The sequence below is a fragment of the Balaenoptera physalus genome (genome assembly GCF_965194825.1).
Source record: "Balaenoptera physalus genome assembly, chromosome: X".
Taxonomy (NCBI): Eukaryota; Metazoa; Chordata; class Mammalia; order Artiodactyla; family Balaenopteridae; genus Balaenoptera; species Balaenoptera physalus.
Window position 1 is genome coordinate 99463813 of NC_138903.1, and position 19513 is coordinate 99483325.

The window sequence follows — 19513 nt, forward strand, 5'->3', positions numbered from 1 at the left end:
AACTGAAAAATGTGGATGCTTCAGTTCCTCTAAAAACAGTGGCTCAGTGAGCATGCCAGGTGATCAGAATGTATTTGCTTATCAAAGTTGAAAATCCATCTTGAGGAGCTTGTATCTTTGGATCTGCCTCCAGCTGGGTTCCTGACACTGAAGAATGAGAATTGGTTCAGCTTCTCCTAAAGTGTTTTACCTGTGCTGTGGTTAAAAAGAAGGAGGGACAAGCACAGGAAGCAAACTAAATGAAGGCCAAGGATGATCTACTAGTTATAGTAACATATGCTTGCATTTTAATATTAAGGAAATTTTCAGTAACAGTTACATTAATAGATTTCTTAAGTAACTCTAAATCATGAACCATAATAAACATTATTCAGACATATTTTCAATGGATCCTTCCTAAATATGGCTCATCCCTTAGAAGATCCAGAAAAATACTGCTGTCTGAGAGTGGGTTTTATTTTGTACATAGAGGAGTATTTGCCTCTTTTTAAACCCAGCATCCTGCCAAATCAGGACAAACCTGCTGGAAATGGACAATTAAGAGCCAAGGGATAATTGAGAGAGCCTGAAGGAAAAAAATTAAGGAAGAATGTTATTCATCATCCTGGTCTTTACTATTGTTGGTTGCTGTAACTCAGTCCTGGGTCTCCTCTCCTCTTTTCACTGTATACTCCTTTCCAGTTTACCTTGTCCTCATCCAGTCTTGTGGCTTTAAATACCATCTCTATGCTTATGGCTCTCAAATTTCTATCTCCAACTTGATCTGAGCTCCAGACTCCACTATGCAACTGCCTACTGGACATCCTAACTTGGATGTCCCCAAATCATCTCCAGACCAACACATCCAAAACTAAACTCATTGTCTTCTCCCACCAGTGCTCCTAACTATTAGGTAGCAAACACAATTCTAGGTACTCGTGATATAGCAGTAAACAGGTTTCTGACTTCCAGAATTTACATTTTACTGGTAGAGAGTAATAATAAAAAACAAACAAATAAATAATGGGTGTGTGTGTATGTATATATATATATACACATAGAGAGAGAGAGAATACTGAAGCAAAGTATACTAAGGAGATAATGATGGGGAGGATAATGTATTTGATAAGAGTGATTAAGGAAGTTCTCTCTGAGAAGACATGTTAAGGAAAACCTGAACAAAAAGAAGCAACACATCATGCAAATATCTGGGGGAAAATTTCACATAGTGGAAACAGCAAGTGCGAATGCCCTGAGGTGGGAATATGCTTGGTATGTTTGAGAAAAAGCATAATGGCTGGAGAGCTTTAAGCGAAAAGAAAAGTTTTAGGAAATGGAGTCAGAGAGGTAGTCAGGAGTCAGATCACATATATGCTTGGAGGCCATGATAAGGAGGATTTGATTTTTGTTCCAAGTATGATAAAAAGTCATTGTAGGGTTTTGAGGAGAGAAGTAGCATAATTTGATTTATAGATTTTGAAAAAATCAAAATTTATAGACTGTAGGGGGCCCGAGTGGAAGCAGGGAGACCTGTCAGGATGCTATTGCAAAAGTCCAGGGGAGAGAGGGTGGTAAGTGGACTCAAGTGATAGAAATGGATATATAAGATGTGTTTAGAGGCACAATGTATTTTGTAGGTAGAGCTAATGAATTTGTCTATCTAAGGGAAACGCAACACCACCATCTATCCAGTCAGCAAGCCAGAAACCTAGGAGTCATTCTTGATTCTTTTCTTTTACTTCACCCCCAGCTATAATCCATTGCTAGAGTCTGTTGATTCTCCTCAGGTGAAGACTGGAAAGAAGAGCATTTCTGGCAGAAAGAGAGGCATGTTAGTTGAAATGAAATGCATAGTAGGATCAATTAGACCACAGACTATTTCTCAAGGAAACTAATTGAAGAAATTGCATCCAATTAAATATCAGTACATGGAATAACCTTGTCTGACTCCTACCTCAACCTAAATTATGTTAAGCCTGTTTCATGCTCCCATAATTCCTTGTTATTTTCCTTCATGACACTCATCGCAAGTTGTGGGTACATATTTACTCATTTGACTATTTATTTAATGTTTGTTTATCTCACTAGGCTGAAAGCTGAGGCCAATGCAGGGACCAAATCTTACTTATCTTTGTATCTCTAGTGCCTAGTACTTGGTTCATAGAATGTACTAAATGTTTGATAAATGAATAACTGAGTGAATATAAACATAAAAATAGATTATTATAAAGAGAATACCGATGAAGTTCTACAAGTGATTTAGAGCACCGACAAAGAATAAGGTTAGGCGTAAGAAAAAACATCTTGACCAAAATATATTTAAATCCTAGAATGAGGCTAAGAGTAATAGCATCTCATTTCTTATATTCAGCAAACAAGAGACTTCCAGGTACTGGATATAAAAGAGGTTTATTTCCACATGGGCTAAATGGTCTACAAATTCCCTTCTAGAATTATAAGATTCTTAGAAGTATAATTGACAAACCATGAATCTAGGGAACGTTCATTGACTTGTTGATTTGACAAAAACATATTGAGTGACTATACTAGGCACTGGGCTGGGCATTGTGGACTCAACATTGATTCACATTCCCGACTCAAGGGGTCTGCATACTAGTAAGGGCATTCATTTGAGAGATATGCATGGTATAAGTGGACATAATTTCCTGCTTCCAGGTCCCAAGTATGACATCTTAAGGAATGTCAACAAATTGGCCCATGTGGTTGTCAAGGTTCTCTGAGAAAGAGATACCAAGATGGAACTTAATGTCCATGGATTTTATTAGGGGAAATACCTGCGAGAGAAAATGGGGCGAGGGCCCATAAAGGCTAGGAGAGCTATCAGACCACAAATTAAGTCTGACCTTGAATAAAGGAGAGAGTGAAGGAAAGTCCAGTGAAGTGTTCTAGACTTCTGAGCAGTCTAAAGAAGGTTGGGTGAGGCCTTGGGGGAGGCAGCCCTCAGAGAAGTCCTTTGTCTCCCAGGGATGGGGCTTCCTTCATTTCTCTGCTGTACTTAGTCGGGAGTTGCCTGCAGGGAGTGTGACTTTGGAGCAAATGTTGTGATGGATTTCAGAGCGCAGCAGCTAGGGCCCTTGGTCAGTTATGCTCATTGTAGTTGGGTGTGTGTGTGTGTGTGTGTGTAAGACTCATCCTCATGGCCGCCACAGCCCACTATCAAGTTATGATGACTTATGCAAACCAGAAACATGTACTTGGAGGCTGTACCATGAATAGTTTACCAGGGAGAACATTAGAAGTCTACTTTTATGAAAAACAACCAAAAGAAATAGTGCAACATAAGAAATTGACTACCAGGTTTTTAGTGAGAGAAGCATTCAAGGTTAGCTCTCCTGGTTTACGTGTTCACCAGACCCATGCAGATATATGTATACAGTTTCACTGTACTGGTGTTTGTTTTTATTGACACTCTATAAGGAAGGTGCTAACTACTTTGGTGAGGGTATTGCCATAGCCATGACTGATTTATAGCATTGTTTCCCCTCAAGTATGCTCATATTCAGCCTTCTAAACACCATTAGTCAATTAGACAGCTACTAGTAAATCCATAGCAACGGCTGCAAAGGGGAGTGGGAGGCTGTTTTCTTTATTTTCCTCCTTTTATTCTGTATCAATCATGGTATTCTAGATTATGCTGCAGTAAGAAATAACCTGAAAAATTACAGTGACTTGAATTGGCAGAAGTTTATTTTTCATTCCCCTTGTGGATTGGCTGGGGCTTTTCTCTATATCATCTTTATACTTGGACCCAGGATAATGGGATAGCCACCATCAGTAATATTGCTGCTCATTGCTGTAGAGGGAAAATAGCAGGTAACCAAGCATGCAGTGTTAGGGCTTTTTCCCAGAAGTAATATGTGTCTCATTATACTGATCCAAACGAGTCAAATGCCCAAGCCCTGACTTCTGGGGGTGGGAAGCATTATCCCTCCCCAGGGAGGTGATCCTCATGTTAGTGAACACTAATACATAGCATGCACTTCCAGTCTGGACAGTCTTGTCTGTAGCCCTTGTACCTAGAAAGGTACCTGGCACATAGTCGGTGCTCCGTATAGATTTGTTGAATGAATGAATGGAACTTAAACCTGAATGTGCAAGACACATTCAAGTCCCTAGCATCTCCTCATTTCATGTCTTGAAATAAGGATTATCCAGCCTGATAAGTACAAAGGGAGAGAGGTATAAGAAACTTAGAGGCAGGATTGGTAGGTAATGATCAAGGAGCCTGATGAATCTTAGGCAGGAAACCCTATTTGTGAGTTCAGCAATAAGAGAAGTGATACCCCTGTGCTTGAGGGGTTATAGTATCTAGACTTTACTACAAAAGTGCTCTCCAAGTCAGTGAATGTTTATTAAAAACCAACTTCATGGCAACCAAAAACTGAGGATTACAGTGGAGAGAGCAGGGGATTTGTCTATAAGTATTATAAGACATAGATTCTACCCTTGGAAGTTTATAGTCCTATTGGGAAGACAAGGTATATTATAATAAAAACAACTTGAATAAGCACTGTGTCATGGAAAGAACATTGACTTGGAGCAAGATCAATCTGGATTTGAATCCTGGAATTATCACTTTGTTTTGTATGATTTTGGAAATGTGTTTTAACCTTCCTGAGTTTTATTTTACTCATCAGTGAAATGGGGGTAATAACAGAGCCTATGTCACAGGGTTGTTGTGTGTATTAAATGGGATAATGTGTGTCACAAACCTAGCACAGAGTGAGAAGGCAGAAATAATAGCTAATATTTACTGAACACTTATTACGTGATTGTACAATTCTAAGTTCTCTGTGTGTATGTATGTTCCAATGTTCATTCCAAGGTGATGTGTGTGTGTGTGTGTGTATTCCTATAATCTTTACCACAACCCTGTGAAGTAGGTGAGTTAGGTACTATTATTATCCCCATTTTATAAATGAGAAAGCCGAGGCACAGAGAGATTATGTAGCTTACTCAACGTATATAGCTAGTAAGTGGGAGCTGACTTGTGAAGTCACACAGTCTGGTCCTAGTGGCTGTACTCTTAATCACCATGCTGTGCTGGAGGTAAGCATGGAACATGCAGACAACATTAAGACAAGACCATACATGGCATAAGTGTATATGTCAGAGAGAAATAGGTTATAGAGCTGGAAGTAGGTCAAGTGGAGTTTTGGAAGTAGACAAACTTTGATTATTGAAATTATTGTCTTGGAATAGAGTAAAGACTGAAAAACGAGGGCTATTATTAATTGTAATGACTGACCAGAGAATGATTTGAGAGTATTCATAAACAAGGACTGAATTTCTTGGTAGAGATGTGAAAGTTGTAGGCCTTCAAAGAAGGAAGCTGTTGAATCAGGGTGAAATAATGAGGGACAGCTTCATGAAAGAAGCAGAATCTGAAGATTTAAAATTTTCAGATAGAAAAATGAACCAAGGCATGGCATGTGGAGAGGTGATGACAAACAAGACAGACAGTCCTGACCGAAGAGGAAGGATTATCTTAAGGAATCACGATACAAGTTGATAATACAGTAATAAAATAAGGACAGTGGCATTAATGCTTTTCCTGAGTACTGCACATTCCCCTTTGTACAGCTTGGTCCTGTGTGGTAGAAAGAGCACTGGACGGAGTCTGTAGACCTAGGTTCACACACCACTGCTGTCACATACTAGCTGGATAACAGGGGGCACATAGCTAACCTTTTGTAATTCTTAATTTCCCCATTTCTAATGTGAGTATAAAAATACAATATTTAGCACAGAGTTGTTGTTTTGGGAATTAAATTATATAGTAGCTATGAAAATAGTGAAAGGACTCCGCAAATGTTCTTTTTTTCCTACGTCTCATTGGATCCTCCTGTGAAGAGGATAGTGCAAGTTTCATTACTCAAACAGTTTTTTTTCAGAGAAAGAAACTGAGATTCAGAGAAACTGAGGTTTAGAGAAATTAAGTGATTTGTCCCCCAAACTACACGGCCATTCAGTGATCTAGGGTCATTCTGACTTCCAGTCTAAAATACATCCCTTTGTCATTACATGTCCAGTAAGACAGTTAGGTGACACCATGATTTTGTGGGAACAGGACCCAAGATAGGGACATTTTGTGTAGGAAAAAGGGAGGCAGGATCAGGTCTGAGTGGGTCCTTGCATGGGAAAAGGGGATTGGGAAAGAGCCCTAAGTAGCCCAGAGGCAGCATGAAGATCCTGGGAGTGGGATAAGGTACCTAAGTTGGTAGCGGGATACAGGAAGTGTGGAGAGCACCACTGACTGACATATCTTCCCTCTGAGTTTGACCAGGACCAGTTTGACCAGGACGAGCATTGGCCCTGTCTCTTTTAATGTGCATCTTGCAAAGAGAATTGAACCAGATTCATGAGCGTAGATATGTGTATATGGGCACATGTATGCACATGCGCACACAGGCACACAATGATGGGGTGGTGGGAGGAAAGGGAAAAAGTGATGTTTGAGTTTGTTTTCAACAGAAACATTGGCATCTAAAAAGGGGGTCCATAGATCAATTGAAACACCACAAGGCAAAAGCCAGAATAAACACCATTCGCCCCTATGTACTTGACCTGATTAGACACCACCTAGTTCCATCAACTATCTCCCTGTCTCTTTCCCTCCCTAAGAGCTGGATTGCCTCCTCTCCTTACTTCTCCTACACTCACCAGTTGCAGCAAGGTGATTTCGGGAGAAATTGAATTCATTAGGATTTTTATGGATAATTATAGTTGCAATATGCTTGGAGTCATTTTATTATAGCAGTTATGAGGTAATTAATCTTGTCAATAACCTCTGGAGTGAATGTGCATTTTCTGTATTCTCCACGCTTTTTGCCTCTGTTCAAGTCTCTGAAAATATCCAAATGTCTTTGCCACTTAAGATGCTCTCATCCCCACCACCCCTCCAGAGCTGAGAGCCAGCTGGGAGCCCAGACCAGAATTATTTTCTTAGCCAAGGAGAGATATAAGACAGAAGACCTTTAGCTGTCCTTTGGTTTTTTTCTGTTCTTTGCTATTTAAGAATGAATCACTACCTGTGGTCAGGTATCTCCCTGTAGCCCCTTCTCCCCAGATTAGGAGAATTGACAGTGCTGCTAGAGAATGACTAGCAATGCAAGGGCCTCTGAATCCTGTTCCCCATATTGAATACCCATGTGCTTCAATTTCCAAGACCACCTGATAAGCAAAAAGCTGAATATACAGTACCATGAAATTTGGGTGCTTAGCACTACAATTGTCAAAAGATGATTCCTTGCGCAGAGGTTTCCTTTAAATAGGCACTTAATATAGGATCTAGTTTACAAAACCAATTAAACAAAAAATTCCATAAGCTGAACATTTTAGAAAATGCTGGTTTGCTAAACTCGGAACCTAACTGCACCTCAGTATTTTTTTTAAAAAAAAGACTGAACTAACCTAAAGAAAAATATATAAATATGTTATATATATATATGTGTGTGTGTGTGTGTGTGCGTGTGTGCCTGTATTTTTTTTAAATAAGGACCATACTAGAAAATTGAAACATTCTTTTTTTTTTTTAACATCTTTATTGGAGTATAATTGCTTTACAATGGTGTGTTAGTTTCTGCTGTATAACAAAGTGAACCAGCTATACATATACACATATCCCCATATCTCCTCCCTCTTGCGTCTCCCTCCACCCTCCCTATCCCACCCCTCTAGGTGGTCGCAAAGCACCGAGCTGATCTTCCTGTGCTATGTGGCTGCAATTGAAAACATTCTTTTTATGGAACCAACTATTCATTGACTCGTTGACTTTCAGTCCCCAAGTTACAGCTGACTTCCCAAGAACACATCTACTGTGTAAAGCGTGCACCTTTGCTCTTCCTACTGTGCTTTTGAAAGCTTCTGTCCTAAGAATTGCTAATCAAAGGACAAGGCAATCTGGACCTCCAGCTACTCTTTGATCTTCTTCTTATGACTCATTCTCTAACTCAAAGGTAATGCCAGGGATGGTCATTATTCTCCATGTAGGCAAGATGGCTGAAGAGATAGATGTGACAAGCTGTCCTCTCTGTTAGGAGAACTTTTATCTTCCTTCCGTGGCTGGCTGAGTCAGAGAGGGCCTGCATTAAGTGCCTCCATCTATAGACATATACCCAATTCTGAAAGCCTGCATCCCAGTAATAGACACATCTTCCCCAATTTTTTTCTTTTGCATTATTCTTGCCCTTTAGCTGCCGACTCTTTATAGAACACAGTATCTATTATCCGTTCAGTTTTGAAAATGAATCATACACTTCCAATGAGAATTTTGGAATGCTATGATTATCTGCTAATATTACCTGAAGATTATCTGCTAATAACTTTGATGATCTTAATCAATAAGAATGGGGTGACAGTCTCCGTGCAGTCACCTGAACAGCAGGGTGTCTGGTGGGATTATGCCTACCTTGGGACAGAACAAAGGGAGTTGAGATGGTTCTTGGCTAAAATTAATTCCTTTTCTGGTGCTAAAATAAATCTAACTAAAACTGCAATAGCTATTGTATTGTGTGAGTGTGTGTGTGTGTGTGTGCGTGCATATGTATACACACACACACACACAATATATTATAATAGTTCGTGGTCACAAAACTGTTGCTAAGGTTACATTGTTTACAAGATAGCCTCCCAGTTTTGGGACATGGAAGTAGTACCCACAGTGAAGTTGGTGGCTGTTCAGAATATTAGACAACAAGCAAAATTGTGACTTGGGCAAATGCCCTAACTCCAACAGTTTGAGCAGTTTGGGGGTTTGCACACTCTAAACTAGGTTTCCAGATGTGTTGCTTGATTGGCCAGTGTCTAGAACTGAATGATAGATATAAAACAGCAAGTGCTAATACTCAGGAAACCTCATTGGGACTGTTCTTTATAAATAAAGCTTGTCTAGAAGTGGTATTTCATTTCTGGGGGGTCTTTGACCATGTTGGGAATCATATGAAAGCCATTTATTCTCTCCAAAGAAATACCTATATGCACATATTTTGTCGATAATTATGGGAGGTACGCTGATCACAAATTCTGGTCTAGATAAATCTTACACTAAATTGCTGAGTGGGTAAGCCTAAGCAGTCTTTGGACCCACAACATAGGCAGAGCTTTGGTTGATGAGGGCAGTGGATCAAATGTTTTCAGTGTGTCCTAGGGCTACTTGAAATAATAACCATTTGTCCCTCAGAACTTTTCTGTATCTGTTACAGAGTTTGTCATCTCACACTACTTTTAACCCTAATACTTTGAGTCAGCCTTAGTCTTTGGGGAATATATAGCATGTTCTTTGTAATTTCTCTGGTGTTTTTACATGGCTAACACCCTAGGAAGTTCATTTCATTAATAACTAGTAAGCTCAATACCTGATCTGACTGCTGAATAATAGATGACCTCTTTTTAATGCTCTGTGTGCATTCCAATATACCTATCAATGTACCATTCAAGGACAGGAAAGACCAATCTCTGAGCAGGCCTTGGTTTGTCTACTGTAATTAGATATTGTTATAAATATGCTTTCTTATAATTTAACTTTACAACACACTTTCTCTTTGTCTCCAAGGGTTGCTCCCAAAAGCTAAGGGCTTTTGATTCATAGCATGTCCATGAGTTTCAGTATGTTTATACTCCACTCTAGAAGGTTTTACGGAAGTAACGTAAGAGCTACTTACTTTTCGAAAATGATTTTATTACTTCTAAGTGCATCCAAAATAAGTTTTGGCCTCATAGAGACCTTGAATGAAATGTCTCCAGGCAAAAGCTGGTGTGTTCTTTCATCTCACTTCTCAGTCTCCTGCCACTGAGACCTTCTGCTCTCCATTTGATATTGTTGTCTTCTCCATCCCCCTTTCTCCCTGGCTTCCAGGACATTATGCTTTTTGGTATTTCCCACGAGCTTCCTTTCTTCATGTCCACTTGAAGTGTAGAAATTCCACTGCTTCTCTTCTCTTCACTTATTGCCCTCAAGTGGTTCCCGTGAGCCGTCGTCCTCAAAGGGCCAAACCATACCAGAGCCTTTCCCCCTTCTCCTCTTGCCCTTCTGAGACTTTAAGCCTCAGAGCCAAATTCAGTACTTTGAGCTCTAGGGTGTTATAGCCAATCATTTTCAGCTATAGCTGATGGGAGGGATCCTGGAAAAAAGTGAGGTTAATGGGTCTCTTTCCATTCCTGCCCTCATCATCTATAATGCCAACTTCATCAAACACTCTAAGTACAGCTCATTAAGTTTGCATTTCTTTTTTTTTTTCCCCATTGGAATTACTGTGGAATTTGTATAGTGTGTTTTTATATTGAAGTACATGAAGATTGTACCCAAATGTCCCAAATCCAAAAAAAATCAGATTAGTGACAATAATCAGTTGTATTTTATGTTGCTGAAATATACTACTGAAAAATATTGCTGAAATGTATTCCTTGATACTGGAATGAACTCTCTGGCCATTTCTTCGCATGTCCTTTACCACATTACAGAGAGGGGGAAGGATCAAAAGTGCTTTTCCTCCAGAGAAGTCAAGGCTCTGTGGGGACAGATGCCAAGGTCCACCTTAAAGTACATAAGACCCTTTATCACTTGCCCTTGGGACTTCCTCTCTATCCAGCTTCCTCTTTCATCACTTTCCCCTAAAACCCTGGCCACACCAAAGGACCTGGAGTTCAGCAACCCTACTATTCTCTGGGTTGCCTTAGTGCCTTAGTTCATGCTATTGTCCCCTTTCCCCTCTTTACCTGGCTAATTCCTACGGATGTTTTAAGACTCAGCCCAAATATTAGTTCTACTCTAGAATTCCTGCGTGAATCTTAGGAGTTATTACAGAATTAAATAAGTCTCCTTTAGCTGTACTACACTCTGTATCTCACTGCCTCCCGCAAACTCATAGAGATCCTGTGACCTCCTCCTAGAACCCCCCTCTTCCCCAGCTCTCAGTATGACTTCAGAGTATCCTGTTCCAGCCTCTTGTTTTCCCTTCCTTCTGAGTTTTCCTCTCTTAAGAATCCCTTTTCCTGGCCATCTCTTTCTTGGCCTTTTTTCTTCCTAAGTTATTCTTAGGTCTAAAAGATAAAAGTCAGGAGAAATGGGAAGACCGATTGTGTCCATCTTTGTCCCTTTTCCACTGCTGACTGCCTTTTCCTGTGTTCCAGGGAGCTCTATCTCACCTACCATAAGATTCAAGAAGAGAAGATAATGCTCTCCATGCTACCCATCCCCATTTTCTATCTTTTCTCAGCAACAAGTGGAATTAATGGTTCCCTCCTGTGTGTGCCTACAGCATGGTACAGAGGCCAGATTGCAGTTACTGGATTTTAGGTCTGTCTCCCCACCAGACAGTGGATACCAACTTTTAAAAAATGTGATACATTTGTTCATTTACCTTAGATTTCTCATGGGCCTACTTCACTTGGACAATATAGAAAAGATAGACTGTGGGTTCTGGGACACTCATGTCAGGGAAGCTCTAGCTGTAATTCTCTCTTCTCACAAGAGCTGGCTGAAAACTGCTGTAATATATTAGACTTAGGATTTCTTTTCTTTTTTTTTTTTTAAATAAATTTATTTATTTATTTATTTTTGGCTGCACTGGGTCTTTGTTGCTGCGTGCGGGCTTTCTCTAGTTGTGGCGAGCTGGGGCTACTCTTCGTTATGGTGCACGGGCTTCTCATTGCGGTGGCTTCTCTTGTTGCAGAGCAGGGGCTCTAGGCGTGTGGGCTTCAGTAGTTGTGGCATGCGGGCTTAGTTGCTCCACGGCATGTGGGATCTTCCCGGACCAGGGCTCAAACCTGTGTCCCCTGCATTGGCAGGCAGATTCTTAACCACTGCGCCACAAGGGAAGCCCATAGACTTAGGATTTCTTTAGGACCAGGCCTGGGCCTTAATCTGTATCCAAAGTACTTGAGACTGAGTAGGTATCTAGAAACATGTTGCTTGGTTGATTGGTTGGTTGGTTGGCTGCTTGGCTGGTTGGGTAGATGAGATAACATAGTATAGTATTGATACTGTATGAGTATCATATAGTGAGAATGCCTGCATCCCAGATTTGCAATTATACTTTTGACTTGACCTTAGGCAAGTTATCTTACCTCTCTGGGTGTGAGTTGCCCCAAGCATTAAGCATGGATAATATATCCACCTCAGAGCACTTTTTGTTTTAGCTCAGATTTATTGAGCGTCTGTTATACGCTAGACACTGTCATCTCTGCTTTACATGGATTAACTCATTTAAACCTCCCTGTGAGGATTAAATGAAATAAATCATGTAAACTGTATAGCATATAGTAAATGCTCATAAATGTTAGTTATTTTAAAAGAGAAACAGCCTGGGTATAGCTATGAAATTCTGCCTCTAAAACACAGGTCTTAGGTTCCTATTCTTGAGTTTTCTTTCTACAGGATCCCCCTATATTCCTTATTCCCCAGAAACTTGAGCCTTCTGTTGGGGCAGAAGGATGTATGATCTGGGTCTTAATAATTACTCCTCTGCTTAATGGTTGGTTTAGTGTTCCTGTCCCCAGACTTTGCCTGACTTGCATGAGTCCAGCCGCTGTGGCCCCAGTGACTGAGTACAGACCTCTCCTGTGGGGGATTGAGATTCTTCAAAGACCCATTTCTCTGCTGATCCCAGAAGCAAGGTGAGCTTTAACTTTTATTCAGGTGCATGGTGCCAATGACAGAAGAAGCTCTTTAACTGACCTTTATTTAAACTGACTTGCTGGCTTAACCAACCCTCTGTAAAACTGACTGATGCCCTGGCACTCTTTCTGACTGAGTCATGTAAGTGGGCTCAGCTGTCTTGGAGCCAGTTAGTTCCTAAGACCCTTGTGTCCTTGTCCTCTTTGCAGGCTGTTCTTGCTGAAGGCCAATCAACACTGGCATTTAGCTTTAACTCTTGAGTTTTGAGAGTTGATTCCTTCAGTCCTTTGAACAATGCTTTCCAACTGCTAAGCTGAGGCATACTGATGTGCCCTGAGTGAGTTACAGTTGTGCTGAGCTATTGATCCTTCCAGGTGGTCTGCTAGATAGACAGCCAGAGTCCATGGGCAGTTGTTGCCTCTGGCCATGAATAAACTTGTCATTCCACTTTGATGTACCATGTAAATGTTGTCATTTCTCACCTGTGTTGTGCCCTGGAAAAATCAAGAAGTATTATGTTTAGAGCATTCGTTATCAAATGTCTTTTAACTATGGAGCCACAATATATGAATCAGGTTAAAAGTGAATCTGCTTTCTTAATACCACTCAACTGTATGCTGTAAAATGTTTAAGATGGTGAATTTTATGGTATGTGTATTTTACTACAATTAAAAAAAATTTTTTTAATGAATCTGCTTTGAGTAAAATGACAGCTAGGCCCTGGAACTTTGGCATCCCTTTCAGCAGACTCTGAGGGCTTCAGGGAACACAGCTAAGAAAACACTGCTTTAGAGCAGGAATTGGAAGCCCCGCTCTCCCCTTGGGCTCTGATGTCTGCAGTTAGTGTGTAGCTCTGTGAAAGCCAGCCTTCAGCACCTCTGCAACGGGGCAGAGGGCCTCTTAGGCCTTCCCATGGGACATGTTGACTCTTCCTAACAGTGTGTCCTCTGTTAACTACCTCGGGCACTCAGTGCCAATATAACTTGTCCCTGCCTTTCGCTTTCCCAGCACATTGAAAAATCACCTGTCATAAACATATATAAATATGTACTGAGAAGGTTTTTCATCACCCTTCTCTATATATGTATATGTATCACCTAGTTAAAATATTCAGTCCTTTTGAAGGGTGTAAAATAAAAAGAAAACCTCTTCCTGCCCATTTTTAGTCCCACATCTCCCCAGGTAAAACCATTGCTGACAGTTATGTATTTTTTTAATGAGGTATAGTTGATTTACATTATTATATTAGTTTCAGGTGTACAACGTAGTGATTCAAAATTTTTATAGATTATACTGCATTTAAATTTATTATAAAATATTGGCTACATTCCCTGTGCTGTACAATATCCTTGTAGCTTATTTATTTTATACATAGTAGTTTGCACCTCTTAATCCCATACCCCCTAACTTGCCCCTCCCCCCTGGTAACCACTAGTTTGTTTTCTATATCTGTGAGTCTGTTTCTATTTTGCTATATACATTTGTTTGTTTTATTTTTTAGATTCCACACATAAGTGATAACATACAGTGTTTGTCTTTCTCTGACTTCTTTCACTAAGCATAATACCCTCCAGGTCCATGCATGTTGCTGCAAATGGCAAAATTTCATTCTTTCCTTTGGCTAAAGAGTATTCCATTGTATATATGTGCCACATCTTCTTTATCCATTCATCTGTCGATGGACACTTAGGTTGTTTCCATATCTCAGCTATTGTAAATAATGCTGCTATGAACATTGGGGTGCAGGTACCTTTTTGAATTAGTGTTTTTGTTTTCTGTGAATATATACCCAGGCGTGGAATTGCTGGGTCATATGGTAGTTCTATTTTTAGTTTTTTAAGGAACGTCCATACTGTTCTCCATAGTGGCTGTATCAATTTACATTCCCATCAACAGTGCACAAGGGTCCCCTTTTCTCCACACCCTCGCCAACATTTGTTATTTGTGGTCTTTTTGTTGATGGCCATTCTGGCAGGTGTGAGGTGATATCTCATTGTGGTTTTGATTTGCATGTCTCTGATGATTGGTGATGGTGAGCAAGTTTTGAATTTTTTGTGTCTGTGTATCCTTCCAGAAAAATCTTTGCACACAAAACCATCTATCTGTAATATAAACAGGCCATTTTACACATGTGATTTTACGCTTTTCTCATTTTACTTAATAGGATATCTTGGTAATTACTCCATATCATCACTTAGCATTCTATATCAAGCTTTAAAACAGCTGCATAGTATTCCATTGACTGGTTGTACCATACTTTATTTAATTACTCCTCTAGTGATAATATTTAGGTTGCTTCCAGTGTGTCTGAAGAGCAAAGAATTTGAAACAATCTAAATGTTCAAGGAATTAATTAAATCAACTCTAGTGTATGATATAGTGTAGTCTTAAAAATGATGTAAAAGCACATTCAGTGCTATAACAAAGTGTTCCCTATGTCTTTTTACAGGAAAAACGAGTTACAAATTATTTTGAATAGTTGACTCCTGATGTGTAAAAAAATAGGAGCAGGCATGCATAAACTAGGTATGAAAGGATGTGCACTAAACTGTTAAACTGTTAACAAAGCTTCTCTCTAGGTGGTTGCATAATAGGGTTTTAAGTCGTTTTCTCCATTTTGCTTATGCATATTTTCTGAATTCTCAAAAATAAATGTATATTGCTTCAATAATAGGAGAAAGAATACAATAAAGGTTAATCTCTTTAAGACAAGTTCACGTGCACCCTGTGCCACGGCAGCCACACTCTCCTGTCCCTACTGTGCTTATGGCATTCTACTTATGGTGGGGAAATAGCTGTAGGGGAGGAAAAATAATTTTCCCTCTACGCTTCTGGGGAGATATGTTGGGGGTGGAGGTGGGACACAGGTGCACAGCTTCACACACAGCCATCAGCAGCCCACTCCGCACACTGAGGGTCCAGCCAGGCGGTGCCTCCAAGAACTTTCTAGGTTCTTGGCTGAGATCCCTCCTCTAATAGAAGACATTGATGGGAGAAAAACAAACAGAAGTTTAATAACATGTATACCTCCTGTATACATGAGAGAGACCCAGGAAAACTGAGTAACTCTCCAAAATGGCCTAAGCCATCTCCTTAAATAGTATCTCCAGCTGTCATTGCCTTCTTCATGGATAAGAGTTTCTAGAGATCGGGTCATCCTCTTCCTGGTGCAGAGAGGGAGATACCCTTACAAATGGAGATTTCCTTTATAAATGTAAACGTCCTTCACAAAAGGGTAACTTCTATTCGTTTTCAAAGCTTTTCCTGTGTCTGCTCTTTCCTAAAAATAGTCAGCTTAAAATAATCCTTATGCCAAAGATGCACATTTTCAGGTGACATATTCTGCTCGCCTTCACAACGAACCTGGGCCTTGCCCTGTGTGAGCTCCCAGTCCAACCAGTGAGAGCAGGGAAGGCAGCTACACCAGAGAAGCCAGAGACTAGTGTGGGGAAGTAGGGACTGACCAGTCTTTGAGGCTCACACATGGAGTGCTGAGGGGGACGAAGCAGAGGGAGCAATCCCTAAGGAGTGAAACAACAGTAGTCAGGGAAGGCTTCACAGAGGAAGTGGAAACGTATGGAAGAACAGTAGGATTTGCAAAGGTTAAGAGGAGGAGGGTGGGATTCCTTCAGGCCCTGGCAATATTTGATAAGGCAGGAGCAGTAAGGTCTGCTGTTTTGTCACATCAGCTGATTGGTCAGCTGGTCACCAAAGAGGTGTGGTGAGTGACTGAGATCATTTGCTTTGCAATCTGACACATGAGTTTACCTTTCAGCTCTGTCATTTACTGGATATTTGCCTAGGGAAGTTAACTTTTCCAAACCCCGGTTTCCTTGTCTATAAAATGGGAATTATAACAGTACCTACCTCATCAGGTTACTGTGAAGGTTAACTGAAATAATGGATATAATATGACATGGCACAGTGCCTGACTGGCACATAGGAAAGGCTTAACATATGGTAGCTGTAATTATTATTAATCCAAATAAAGAAAACAAAATATGTCATAGTATTTAAAGATTTGACTTAATAATAATGAACTCATGTGAAAGAGATTCATAATTCTTAGAAGTAGATGGTTTTTCTGAAGGTCTCTGAGGTGAGGTGGCAGAAAATTCTATAGCATATAGAACCCAAGCAGGTGTCTGAATTTCTAAGTGAGAGAAGAGAATCGTATATAGGATGGTGCTTAAAAACATTGGCTTTGGACTCAGGAAGACACAGGTTCATGTTTCTGGCTCTGACATATGCACTGTGTAATGTTGGCCAAGTTCTGCTTTAATTCTAGGCCTCAGTTTCCTCATCTGAAGAATGGGAGTAATGACACTGTCTACCCCTAGGGCTGTTAATATTAGGATTCAATGAGATAACACGGGTGAATTGCTTAGTGCCTGGTACTCAATTTGTGCTCGGTTCATTCATTGAACAAATGTTTGTAGCGCACTAACAATGTGCTGAGCTTTGTGCTTAGGCACTGGGAATATATTGGTGAATGAGACAAATGGGGACCTTGCCTTTAAGTAAAGTTTTCAGTAAATGAGAACTACCATTATGGCTGCCATTACTGCTATACAGATATTCCTCACTATCTAAAGTCTCACTATCTAGATATTCATTATAATAACTTAAAAAAATGTTTATCCCACATTCACTATTCAAATTGAAAGCCCTCAGGTGAAAACGTTTGAGTTGCATGGGAGTCCCATCCAGAGGACATAGAATGTACCCCTCTCTGGATAGGATAGCATCTTGAGTTCCAACTGATTAAAAGCATTGTATATCATCACTATCATCTCCCCCACCATTTTCCTAAGAGTTTAGCCTTTCATGAGTCCCAGTATTTGCTTATTTCAAGTACCTGGGGGCACTATCAACCAAGGTCCATGTGGACCACATCTTGAGAATCTCTAACTTATTATTTCATTGTTTATTTATATTACAGTTTGTGTTCATTGGAGTTTAGGAAGAAAATATACTTTGTTTCTGAGGTTGTAAATTATTGCATCCGAAACATAAAAATACCTATTTATGAGTTTCTTAAGTGTTAAATAATTAGATATCAACATTTTAAATGCATTATGTTACTAACACATACTTCATGGATGGATATATATAGTTGCTTAAGAGTATTTTAGTAATATTTAGGAAAATTGGTTGGGGTCTGGGGATGTTTTGTTATTTTCCCATTCACAATAATGGAACATAGGGTTCCATTTTATGTTAATTCACTATATAACATATTCTCAGTAATGTTTTATATTTCAATATGCAGAGGCTCCTGTACTAGAACCACTACTACAATATTACTTCCACTCACTACCTAGTGCTTGCGAACTAATAATCGCTATCTACTGACTTCCACTGGCTACTGATCCCAGCATTACATTTCCAGTCTTTACAGAAGCTAATGTTGCCCTTTTCCTCTTCTTTATTTGAGTATGGTCATGTGGTTGGGGGTGGGGCCTCATCCTCAAAGTAAAGGACCGGAACCTTGTTGACCTTGTTGTGGCTGATGTCTAAGGAAGACTGCCTAAGGGTAAAGTGTACAACTTCAGTCACATCTTTCTGTGGCTCTGAAGCCAAGCCAGGAAGACAGCGATCCCCAGAGCCAAGGCTGTTGGCAATGAGGAAGGAGACTTCACATGGAAAGGTGGCTAGGATGACCTTCTCCAAGGCACCAGCCACTGCCTGCTGTGTGTGTGTGCACGTGTGTTTGTCTAAGCATGTTGTCCCCTAGAGTATTGCAAAGGCACATGGTTGTTTTGGCAGGTATTGATAAGTACCTGAATGGGTAGATATAGAACGGAATTCTAGTTTTATTACTGATTAAAAATGTTTTAAAAGGACCTGTTCCTGGTGAAAGGACCAAGAGCATGTTCCTTAGTTAAAGAAGTTTAGGGGAACGCTGTCTGCAGTATCTCCTGGGGATGTGGTCAACATATAAAAGGCTCCAAGTAGTCCTACAGTAAAGAAACTGATTAGTCTTTGCATACCAGGATTTTCCCACACGCTTTTTCTTGGCTCACAGAAATCTTTTCTGTGTGGCAGCCCGCTGAACACTATTCCACAGCACGTGTTTTGAGAAACCCTCTTGTATATTGTTGTAGAATGCGGTATAACAAATGCTAATGCACTTCCTGACCCACCCATTATCTTCCCACTCCCTCCTGCCCCATCTTTCCTTATGTTTCTCTCCTCCCACCCCATTCTTCCATCTCTCCATCCCTATCTTTCCTCTCTTCCCTTCCATGTTTATTGACACATTATTAAGAGATCTGATCATCACCAAAAGCATTTCAGTAGTCCCCTTTGCATTGATACAATGCTGAGGGCTGTCAAAAGGTGAAAAACAAAATACTCTCTGCCCCTTCCACTCAGGAGCTGTCAGTAGCTCATAGATCTGGGCTGGGTGAATATGCAGATTCTTATAACGTAAGTAATCTACATGTGAGCAAATGGCTGAACACATGGCATGTTCATGGAGGGGATGGGAGTAATCATAGTGAATTACAGCTACACCTTTATCAGTACCAACAACTTGCCAAACACAGCTCAGCAGGGAGAGAAGAAACACAATTGTTTTTCCCTGTATAATATATGCCATTGTACAGCCAGTGCTGTATTCTCAGAGGGACATTGTGCAATTTTCAGATTCTGCCACATGCTGCCTCCCTTGGGAGGCTGCACAAGAATTAGGAGGTTTGGTTTCTAATGCCAGCTCAGCCGCGGACTTGCTGTGGGACCTGGAGCAAGCCACTTGGCCTCTCTGGGCCTCAGAGGAGGTTTCATTAGATGAGCTGGGAGTGGCCCTTCCCTTCCTGGTCTGATATTCTGTGATTGGTCTGACGGGATTACTGTCCCTTGGTGGTGGCTTGGGGTGAGGTGGGAGATGAAGAG